Source organism: Nicotiana tomentosiformis, chromosome 8 (assembly GCF_000390325.3).
Source record: "Nicotiana tomentosiformis chromosome 8, ASM39032v3, whole genome shotgun sequence".
Classification (NCBI taxonomy): Eukaryota; Viridiplantae; Streptophyta; class Magnoliopsida; order Solanales; family Solanaceae; genus Nicotiana; species Nicotiana tomentosiformis.
The window spans coordinates 35200371-35212502 of record NC_090819.1 but is presented as its reverse complement, the minus strand read 5'-3'; the positions used below and the strand labels follow the sequence as shown (position 1 = coordinate 35212502).

At 36.0% G+C, this 12132-nt stretch overlaps 1 non-coding gene across 1 annotated transcript; it reads right to left on the bottom strand.

Annotated features, from left to right (window-relative positions):
- Window positions 1-11225: 11225 nt before the first annotated feature.
- LOC117276830 (small nucleolar RNA R71) lies at window positions 11226-11332 on the bottom strand. Its single transcript, XR_004507089.1, has one exon. It is a non-coding gene; the product is annotated as a small nucleolar RNA R71 (small nucleolar RNA).
- Between the last annotated feature and the right edge of the window lie 800 nt (window positions 11333-12132).

Sequence of the window (12132 nt, the reverse complement as noted above, 5' to 3'; positions counted from 1 at the left end):
GGTGACTCGGAGGGTGGTGTTCCATATGGTACCCTTTCTTTGACCAACATTGTAAAGGAAAATCAAGAAAGAGATCAAATGATTGTCGATCTTGCCACCAATGTGAATGTTTTGAAAAAAATATTTACGGAAATCCAATCAAAGAAAGTGAATATTGTGGAAGAAGTACAACCAATGTTGAATGTCAACTATCAACATCAAGAAGGACAACATCAAGAATATCCCCCAATGCAATATGAAGAAGCGAATTATTTTAACAATTCACTAGGAGGATGTCAAAGGCAAAACTACCAAGGATCAGGACAACAAAATCAATGGAGACCTAACCCACAATAACAAGGTAACCAACAATGGCAGAACGACCAAGGTAATTCACATCAAGGAAATTGGAGCAACAACTACTTCACAAATCGGAGTTCAAACCCTTATGTTCCATCAAAGGGACAATACTCTAACTCTCAATAATGGCAGGAGAGTTCTTCAAGTAACCAAAGTAATTCCAAATTAGAGAATATGCTTGAGAGGGTTTTTCAAAATCAAGAGAGGTCTGACAGTTCAATGAAAATCATGGCCGAGCTTGTGGGTTCTCACACCGCTTCTATTCAAAAGTTGGAGATGCAAATGAGAGATCTTTCAAGAGAACAAACTCCAAAACAAAAAGGCACACTCCCAAGTGATACAATTACGAACCCAAAGGATAGTGGGGGTAGATAGATGTCTCATTGCATGGCAATCACAACTCGAAGTGGTAAACTACTTCAAAGTGAGAATGAAAGGGTGGTCGATGTGGAAGGTGTTGAACAAGAAGATGAGACATAAGTTGAAATGCCTAGTGTGGTTGAAGTTGAGAAAATCCCGAAAAAAGTGAAGGCTCAAGATGTGAGCCATGAAAATATTGAGGAAAAAGTAGTAAAGGCACCAAAACCTCTAGAACCAATTCCTAGACTTCTCCCTCCATTTCCTCAAAGGTTAGCCAAAAGATTTGATAATAGCAATTTGAGAAATTCTATGACATTTTGAAGCAATTATCAATGAACATTCCATTCTTGGAAGCCTTCTGAGAGATGCACGGATTTGCTAAGTATTTGAAAGACTTGATCACTAAGAAGAGAACCATAAAAAATAAAATGGTAAATGCCACCCATCTGATTAGCTCTATTATATCAACAACCGCCATCCAAAAGAAAGAAGATTTGGGGGTTTTCACCATCCCATGTACTATTAGTTTACGTGATTTTTCTAGAGCTCTTTGTGACAATGATGCTAGCATAAACCTAATGCCTCTTGTAATATACAAGCGAGCGGGATTGGGGATGCCTAGGCCTACTAGTATGAGATTGCAAATGGCCAATCGGTCAGTGAAGAGACTGGTAGGTATTGTTGATGTTGTTCTTTTACAAGTTGGAAAATTTCTTCTTCCTACCAATCGACTTTGTCATACTTGATTGTATGGTGGATACAAAATTCTCATTATCTTTGGAAGACCATTCCTTGCCACCAGAAGGGAACTAATGGATTTAGAGTGAAATTCAATTAAATTCCGGGTGAATGATAAAGAGGTAACTTTTCAAGCGAACAAAGGGATGAAGTTACAAAGTGGATATGAGAGCATCTCGGTTATTGATGATGTTGATATAGTTGAGGATGCTGTTGAGATGAAGATGGAAGAGGAATACCTCGTAAAGCATTGATGACGATCTTGATGAAATTTGATGGTGATGACATGAAGGGATATGTGGAGACTATGAATGCATTGGAAGGGTTCGGTTCATACACTTACGAACCAAAGAAGCTGTCGCTTGACTTAGAGAATAGATTCACTCCCCTTGCCAAACCTTCAATCGTCGAGCTGCCATAACTTGATCTCAAACCACTACAACCACACTTAAGGTATATATTTATTGTCTCTAATGACATTCTACACGTAATTGTTTTGTTGTTTTTAAATGATATACAGGTTGAGCAATTATTGGAGGTCTTGAAGGAGCATAGACGAGTTATTGGTTGGACAATAGCGAATATCCGGTGGATTCTCGCCAGTATTTGTGAGCACAAAATCCAACTTGAAGAAGATGGAAAACCTAGTGTGGAGCATCAAAAGAGGTTGAATCACTCCATGTAAGAAGTGAAGAAAGAAATTATAAAATGGTTGGATGCCGGGGTTGTTTACCCCATCGCGAATCATCCTTGGGTGAGTCCAGTGCAATGTGTACCAAAATAAGGGAGGTATGACTATGATTCAAAATGACAAAAATGAACTTATTCCAATGAGGATGGTGACCGAATGAAGAGTTTGCATGGACTAACGGAAGCTCAATAGTGCCACTTGCAAAGACCATTTTCCTATGCCTTTTATTGATCAAATGTGTGATCGGCTAGCGGGAATGTGGTTTTATTGCTTCTTGGATGGTTACTACGGCTATAACCATATAAACATAGCCTTGAAGGATCATGAGAAGGCGACATTCACTTGTCCTTATGGAACTTTTGCTTTTAGTCAAATGTTGTTTGGGCTATGCAATGCCCCGGCCACCTTTCAACAGTGCATGATGTCAAGTTTTTCGGACATGGTGGAGAACTTCTTGGAGGTGTTCATGGATGAATTTATTCATGGTTGGCGAGTCATTCAAAAATTGCCTTGACAATCTTAGGCAAGTGCTCAAAAGATTTGAAGAGACCAACTTTGTGCTTAAGTTGGGAGAAATGTCACTTCATGGTAGACAAAGATATTGTCCTTGGCATAAATCTACAAGCAAGACATTGAGGTTGATCAAGAAAAAATTGAGGTTATTTACAAGCTTCCTCATCCTAATTCGGTCAAGGGTATTAGGAGATTTTTGGGGCATGACAGTTTCTCTCGGCGATTTATCAAAGACTTTGTAAAGATTACGAATTCCATGTGCAAGCTTCTTGAAAAAGATGCTAAATTTGTGTTCGATGAGAAGTGCCTCAAAGCTTTTGTGGAATTGAAAGAAAACCTCACCACGATACCTATTATTATCACTCCTAATTGTTTTCTTCCAATTGAGCTTATGTGTGACGCTAGTGGAGTGGCTATTGGGATGGTTCTTATTCAAAGACATAACCAGATTCTACACAATGTCTATTATGAAAGCAATACACTCAATGGCACGCAAATGAACTACACAGTGTCTGAGCAAGAATTTCTTATCATTGTCCATGCTTTTGGAAAATTTCGGGCCTATTTGTTAGGATCCAAGGTGATAGTCTTTATAGATCATGCTGCTATTCACTACCTTATGACAAAGAAGGATGCCAAACCGAGGTTGATTAGGTGGGTCCTTTTGTTTCAAGAATTTGAGGCCTGAAGTCAAAGATCAGAAAAGAACGGAAAATTAAGTCGTGATTCACCTATCTAGGCTTGAAGAGGCAGGGAGCCCAAAGGGAGATCTTGAAATCAATGATGATTTCCCAGATGAACAATCTTTGGCAATATCTAGCACTTCAACCCCTTGGAATGTCGATATTGCTAACTTCTTAGTTAGTGGCCTTACTCCTGACAAATTGGAAGCTTACAAATGAAGAAGTTCCTGAGGGATTGTAGGCAATACTATTGGGAGGAGCCCTTTTGTTCCGGATATGCGCTTATGACGTCCAAATCCAACTTCTACAATCATAAGCGGACATGGTCGCTGCAATATAATTTACCCAACTATGAGTCGGGGTCAAATCCCATAGAGAATAATATGTAGGAGATTAGGCAAGTAAGCAAATTATCACTTATTATGCTAAGCCAAACACTAACAAGGTTTTGTGAAAAAATATTATATCTAAATGTGAAAATATAAAATAACCTAGAAAGAGAATAAAATGATCAATGGCTACAAGTATGGATACACGAGAATTATGCTCAAGTAACGATCCAATGTATTTCACGATTTTACAAATATGAGCGAGTTTATGTTAATTAGCGTCACCTCGAGCTGGGTAAACCCTTCCTCCATCATCCTCAGCTCTGCAGCGTCAATGTCTGAACCCGTCTCGTAGCTATCTTCAGTAACACCTTTGCCTCTCTCATCGGACGGCGAAAAATCATCATCAGACGGCTGCGAGGTCGACGACCCCTCTTGCAGCAAAGTATCAGAAGTCCTAGCGGCTAACCTTTCGGTTTTTGTCATCACAAAAGGGAGAGATACACATAATTCTATATTAGCTTCTTCCGAAGACTAACAAGACTTCCTAATTGAATTATCCCTAAAACAATTAAGAGATTAAGTGCATCCGAATATGGCTACAAGTAGTTCAATCCTATCCGTAGCTAGAATCAATAAAGTGAGGGTTAACGCCTCAAGTTCTTGTTAATTAATCTTTTCCAACCCCAAATTATCTCTTCCAAGATTAATTCGAAGTTAATGGGCGAGTCCTAGGGTTAGATAATCTCTTTGGAAATATTAAAGAACAAGAATAATTAAATAAATAATAACACACTTCATAATTAATAAAAATCATTCAATACATAAGCATAACAAGAGATTTAATCCAAACTTTCACAACGAATATTCCCATAAACAAGTTTCTTGGAATAAATACTAAAAACTTAAATGTTCAATACAAATCAAGGAGTTGAAGAAATGAGTAAAACAAGTAAGACAATATCATCCAAAGTCATCAAATCTTCAACTTCTAAGTGTGTGTGCAAGAACCCCTAGCTCCAAGCTTGTAATATTTGCCAAAGATATGCCAAATGTCTTCCAAATGAGTTGGGTCGAGTATTAAATGATTTGGGAGCCTAAAACATGAAATGCCAAAACTGTCCAGATTTTCTGCCTAGTTATGTGAATCGCGTTCACGAAAAAGACACTGTGATCGCGATGAACAATGCTGCAAAGAACTGCGATCGCAAACTGCACCTCGCGTTCACGTAGAAAATTTTACCATCCACTGACCAGCTTTCCTACATCGCGTTCTCGTGAAGTCAAATGTGTTCGCGATAAATTTCTTCTATGTTGAACGCGATCACATCACTCTACCTCGCGATCATAGAGAGTACTTGACTAGTCGCTGACTAGCTATTCCTTCTCCGCATTTGCAGCACTTCCTCCGTGTTCGCGATAACTAATTCTCATGGACTTTCGCAATCACATCAAGACTCTCCACGATCGCGAAGAGCAATAACTGTCAGTTGTCCATTTTTCCATTTTGACTTATTTTCTTCTGTATCTTTTCTAAATCACATAATACCTGAAATATGGCAATAAACCTTAATAAATTGTAATGACCCAACTAGTCGTTTTGAGAATTTTCATTCCATTCAGCTGTTTGAAGTCTTGATTAGCTTTATATGATGTATTATGACTTGTGTGAATCATTGGTTTTAGTTTTCAGGCGATTCAGGATTGATTTGGAAGAATAATTCTCAACTAGGAAGCTTTAAGTTGGAAGAATTGACCAACTTTGACTTTTATGTATTTGGCCTCAGATTAGAGTTTTGATGGTTCCGTTAGGTCCGAATAGTGATTTTGGACTTGTGCGTATGCCCAAATGTTCATTTGGATGTTTCTAGAAGGTTTCGACACTATTTGGCGAAGTTGGCAATTTGAAAGTGTGCAATGCTCATAAGTTTGATCGAGAGTTGACTTCAGTATTTTCATGTTCAGGTTGTTGTTTCGGGAGTTAGAATAGGTCCGTTATGTCATTTGAAACTTGTATGCAAATTTTGAGGTCATTCCAAGTTGATTTGATATGGTTTGACACGAGTTTTGGAAGTTGAAAGTTTAAAAGTTCATCAAGTTCGATTTGAGGTGAAATTCATGGTGTTGATATTGTTATATATGATTTAAGGCCTCGAGTAGGTATGCATTGAGTTTTGGAACTTTTTGGTATGCTCGGACGGAGAACCTAGAGGCTCGGGCGAGTTTCAGATCATTTTGTAACATATTGATTATTGCTGGTTTGGGATGGGATTTGGTGTCATCGCACCTGCGGTTGGTATTGCGAAGGTGCGGTGGTCGCAAAAGCGGTTTCAGGGTCGCACCTGCGAAAAGGGACTAACTGTGGTGACTTTGTAGATGCAAAATTGTAGGCGCATCTGCGATAGCGCAGAAGCGATAGCCTTGGGCGCAGAAGTGGAGAGGAGCACAGAAGCAAGGTTTTCCTCGCACATGTAGTTGCCTAGAAGCAGAAGGTTATCCGCAGGTGCGAGAGGCCAACTATTTAGTGTTTGTCCGCAAAAAGCAGAGATTTTGTCGCAAAAGCAGTAGGTGGTCCACAAAAGTGAAATGTTTGGGCAGAAGCTTATATATTCGAGGGTTTGTTCATTTTGACATATTTTGAGTTGAGGACCTCAGATTTGGGAGATTTTGGAGGCGATTTTTACCACATGAAATTGGGGTAAGTATGTTTCACTCGGTTTTGATTATATTCCATGATTCTATCTTTGATTTTTGTATTTGATTAATAATTTTAAAAGAGAAATTGGGATTTTTTGTATAAACTCTGCTAAAGTGAATTATTGAGTTTTGAACATAAATTCGGAGTGGAATTTGAGTGAAATCTGTATAGTTAGACTCGTAATTGAATGAGTTGTTCAAATTTATGAGTTTATCTGGGTTTCGAGGTGCGGACCCGGGGTGACCTTTTGGGTTGACTTTAAGTTTTGATTAAAGATTCAACCTTTATCATTTGGGTTGGTTTCCTTTGGCATGATTTGAAGTTTTAGTTACTTTTGGCTAGTTTCGAGACATTCAGAGGTTGATTCGTGCAGAATGGCATTTCTAGAGGATTGTTTGGCTTGCTCAGTATTTTATTTGGCTTGTTCGAGGTAAGTAACATTTCTAAACTTGGAATTGAGTGTAATTACCCCTGGGTACCTTGTTATTTGTGATGTCTTGGAGAGACGTACATGCTAGGTGACGGGCGTGTGGGCGTGCAACGGGGATAATTAAGATTTGGGTTGACTTTTGTACTGTATTGCTATCATGTCTTGTGTTATCCGTGTTTTTCCTACTTGTTAGATTAATTGAGATATGATTTATGTTAGAAAATATATTTAGGCTATGTGGTTATTTGGTAAAGACCTGATGAGGCTATTTCTATTGTTTTGGGTTATTTGATTTAAATGTAATTATACACTCAGTCATGATTCTTCATTTGCACATCATATCTCAGACTTTGTCCATCATTCATTGTTACAACGCATGTTATCATTGTTTCCCATATGTGGTGTTGTTGGGTTGAGTGATATGAGATTGTGAGCCCTATAGACTTGAGAGGTTGATGATTGAGGTGGGCCTTAGAGCCGTGTTGAGAGTGTTATTGTGGATTGGGTTGCATGCCGCAGCAGGCCATATTGGCTTTATTATTATTATTATTATTATTATTATTATTATTATTATTATTATTATTATTATTATTATTATTATTATTATTATTATTATTATTATTATTATTATTATTATTATTATTATTATTATTATTATTATTATTATTATTATTATTATTATTATTATTATTATTATTATTATTATTATTATTATTATTATTATTATTATTATTATTATTATTATTATTATTATTATTATTATTATTATTATTATTATTATTATTATTATTATTATTATTATTATTATTATTATTATTATTATTATTATTATTATTATTATTATTATTATTATTATTATTATTATTATTATTATTATTATTATTATTATTATTATTATTATTATTATTATTATTATTATTATTATTATTATTATTATTATTATTATTATTATTATTATTATTATTATTATTATTATTATTATTATTATTATTATTATTATTATTATTATTATTATTATTATTATTATTGTTATTGTTATTGTTATTGTTATTGTTATTGTTATTGTTATTATTATTATTGTTATTGTTATTGTTATTATTATTGTTATTATTATTATTATTGTTATTATTATTGTTATTATTATTATTGTTATTATTATTATTATTGTTATTGTTATTGTTGTTATTGTTATTATTATTATTATTATTGTTATTATTATTATTATTGTTATTATGGGTTAAATATATCCTTGTACTTTATAAAAATATCTAGATATACCCTCCGTTTGAAATTTGGCTCAATAGTGTCCTTGCCGTTAATCTTTAGGGCTATAATTACCCCTAGTCACTAACGTGGCTTCCGATTAACACTAATTAGTCCCAGCGTGTGCTAATTATCACCAATTCGCCACGTGTCCTTTTGTCAAACTCTCCCTCTATTTCATTTTTATTTTTCTCTTTAGCAAAGAACATTACCTCTTCTCTCCCGTTTCCTCTTTAGAAATATAAAAAATCCTTATAGACAAGATTTGATTCAATGATTAATACAGGTAATAGAATACAAATTTATGGCATGGAAAGAGGTAAATGGAATGAGGGAAGAATATTTTCATACAAAAGAAGCCATTGTGTTGGATATGTTAATGTAATTATACTTAAATTTCTCATTTTCAATTGCATAAATTTTTGTGAAGAAATTGGTATATTTATTTGGTGGGTTTCTAAGATAACTGTAATTTGCCAAAGTTCTCTTTTATTATTTATGGAAGAAACTTATTCAATACTTTGTTGGGCTTGCTAGTTTATTGTAACTTTGTCTTAAATTAATTTTTTTATATGAAGAAATGGTTCAAGAATTTGTTGGGTTTGTGAAAACGTTAAGATTAATGGAAGAGAGAGGTTGGAACATCGCCTACAATGGCTGCTGCTTCTCTGAAATATAATACATGGCAATAAAAATTTCATTCCAAGCTATTAGATTTCTTCATTTTCTAGATTATTGCTTAGTTTTGTTTTTAAATCTAAATTTGTTAGTTGGTTCTTTACCGTAGAAGGTTGGATTTATTTGGCAACAAAGATAATAATAGCAATAGAGGAGAAGAGAGAAGGTGTGGATGATAAGGGGAAGGGGAGGGTAGGAAGGTAGTGTAAGAGAAACCAACTATGATAGTGATGAAGGGAAAGGGAAGTCCTCTATGGAGGAAGGGAGATAATTGATTTGGTAAAAATAAGGAACATGATCGTAGGAGGGTTAAAGAGTTTGGATTAAAAATTTAAATCTAAAATTAAGCAATATGGCAGTCATAGATGTTAACCCAATTGATTAGAGGCTAATTAGTCTTTAATAGTGAACGGTTAATGACTAGGGTTATTTTTAGCTCTAAAATTTAACGGCAAGGGTATTATTGAGCCAAACTTTAAACGGAGATAAATCAAATAATTGGAGCTTTGAAGTTTGAGTAAAAGCCCAAGGGATTAAGTCAGGATCGTATTCGGGGGTCGAGGATCACTTCTGGATGTCAAAAATCAAGGAAGAAGCAACACTTGAAGAAATGCACTTGTGTGACGCAGCAGTGTAATTTTGTGTCAGGAATTGACAAAGTTCAGAAGCTGGGTTTCTATGGTCTGACAAGAAAAAGCACTAATGCTACGCACAGTGAGACGTAGGCAAAAGCAATAAGTTTGCAAGTTTCCTATTTCGGCTAGGAAAGGGTGATTTCATTTGGGCCCGACCCTACTTGGTATAAATACATGGAAAAATGTTATTTTATGAACGTTTGACACATATTCGACCTAAGGAGGCTAAGGAGGACTTGGAGGGGCAAAGGCATAAGGATTTCATCATTCCTTCCTCACTCAAGACCCGAGTTTGGTTTGAATTTATGTTTTCCTATACTCTTTAGGATTTGATGGATTTGGTGTATTGATGATTGTTTGTAGATTATAACTCTAGTTTTATGTATTGAAGCATTTTTGGATGATTTAATTGTTGCATCTATATTCACAAGTTCATGTAATCGAGAGAGACACAACTTATGATATATTTGCATTATATTGTTGGTTGAGTTCATTAATTCTTCTTAGTAATCGAAAGAGACTAGTGGAATCATTGATTAAACCTAGTTAGAAGGATAATCGAGAGAAGTTCTCTTAAACACCAATCCACTACGCATTCTTGCATATCTTTACGCGCTTAAATTGGTTCATATTGGGAGGTTAAAACTTAATCGAGAGAGTAGTTTTTGCTGAACGTGTGAACTAATAATTGAGTGAATTCGAGAGACTCACTTGAACATTAGAAGTGAATTATCTAGAGTTAGATCCCAAAAAATTACTTGCACCTATCCTATCAACCCCTATTTTCTCCCACTGATAACTTCCTTGCTTATCTTTGTTTCGATTGTCATTAGTCAATAGCTTTAGACTCTTAATTAATTTTAGTTAGAAATCATATAAACCTCAATTGTTGATTCTCTTGGATAGCAACCAATCTAGAAACTATGGAAATATTATTTAAATCCAATTCGTGTGGACACGATATTATACTATACTATATTTGATTAGCGAGCATAATTTAAGTGTGTGTTTCGAGCTCATCAAAGTTTGGCCCCGTTGCCGGGGATTTATAATCAATAGTGTTTGAAATAGTTTGTAGTACTAATTCAAGAATTTTTCTTTTATTTTTATTTTATTTTTCTCGTTTTACGTTAATGTTCTTTTACTGTTTGCAGGTTACAGGTTAGATTGGTGCATGACTCGAGCTTCTACTAAAGAAGCGCTACCATACGAGCCAGAAATTGAAAAATAATTGTGACAGCTAAGGAAGGAAAGAAATCTCACCAAGACGTTAGAAAAGGTTGGGCAATCCTCAACCAAAGATATGGCTAGAATTGGTGATGATAATGTAGATTTGGCTGCGAGAGAAGCAGCCCAACGAAGAGAACAAGTTGCACGGGATGCTGAGGAAGCAACTATTAGAGATGCGTAGATTATCTATGAAGAAGAGAGGGGACAAAGAATTGTTCTGAATCAAATCTTCGCTGTAGTCCAGTTCGGAAATATAGCTCCCATGCCTGGGAGACCACTTAGCGATTATGCTAGACCGGTCTACAATCAAGGTTTATCAAGTGTTAGACCACCTCCAATTGCAGCTAACAATTTTGAGTTAAAGCAAGGGTTTCTTAAAACCCTCCAGAATTGTTGTGTCTTCAGAGGGAAGCCAAACGAAGATCCAAACACACATCTAATAGACTTGGAGGATATTATGAACACCTTTCAGTACAATGGTCTGTCACAAGATGCAGTGTACTTAAGGGCATTCCCCTTTTCTCTCAAAGATGATGCAAAATAGTGGCTTCGAAGCATGCCCACAGGATCAATTAGAATTTGGGAGGAGATGACCTAGAAAAGTCCTTGATAAATATTTCTCCTCAGCTAAAACGGGCAAGTTTAGAAGATAAATCCATAACTTTTTCCAGAAAGAGAATGAAACTGTTTTTGAAGCATGAGAGAGGTTTAAGGAGATTGTTAGAAAGTGTCAACATAGCGGAATTGAACTCCGGATGCAACTCCAGGACTTTTGGGATGGATTGACACCGGCCTCGGGTAGAACATTAAGTAATGCAGCTGGAGGCCCCTTGATGAAGAAGACTCCAGAGGAGATAGTTACAATTATTGATGAGTTATCTAAAGATGCTAATTAGTGTCCCTCTAAGAGTACTGAATGAAGAAGATCAACTAGTGTTTACCAAGTTGATGCTACTATATCTATGCAGGTACAATTTGATGCTATGGCTAAGAAAATACGAAAGCTGGCCTTAGCCTCGATACAAAATGAGCCTCACACAGTTTGTGATATATGTCAAAGAGGACACCCTACTCATGAGTGTCAAGCCTCAACTGAGGAAGTGAATGCTGTGGGAAACAACAATTTTAATGCAATGGGTCAGAGGCACCCCGATATTTCATGGATTTCACCTGGGAGTACCGCGAATGCATGGCAACAAAATAAATCTAGACCCTAGGGACGAGGAGCTCCAGCTTTCCAAAATCAGCAGAGGCAGCAATTTTAGCCTCAACAACCCATTCGGTCTGGCATAGAAGATCTCATGAAGACCTTCATTCTGAAAACTGATGAGAGACTTAAAACTCATAGCGCAACTATACGGGAACATGGTGCAGCTATCAAAGAAATAGGTACTGGTTTTCAAAACTTGGAAAGACAGGTTGGGAAGCTAGCTACTCTATTATCTGAGAGGGTTTGAGGCACTCTCCCCGCTGACATAGAAAAGAATCCCAAAGAAATGGTTAATGTTGTGACCTTGAGAAGTGGGCAAGTGTTGAAAGATCCCA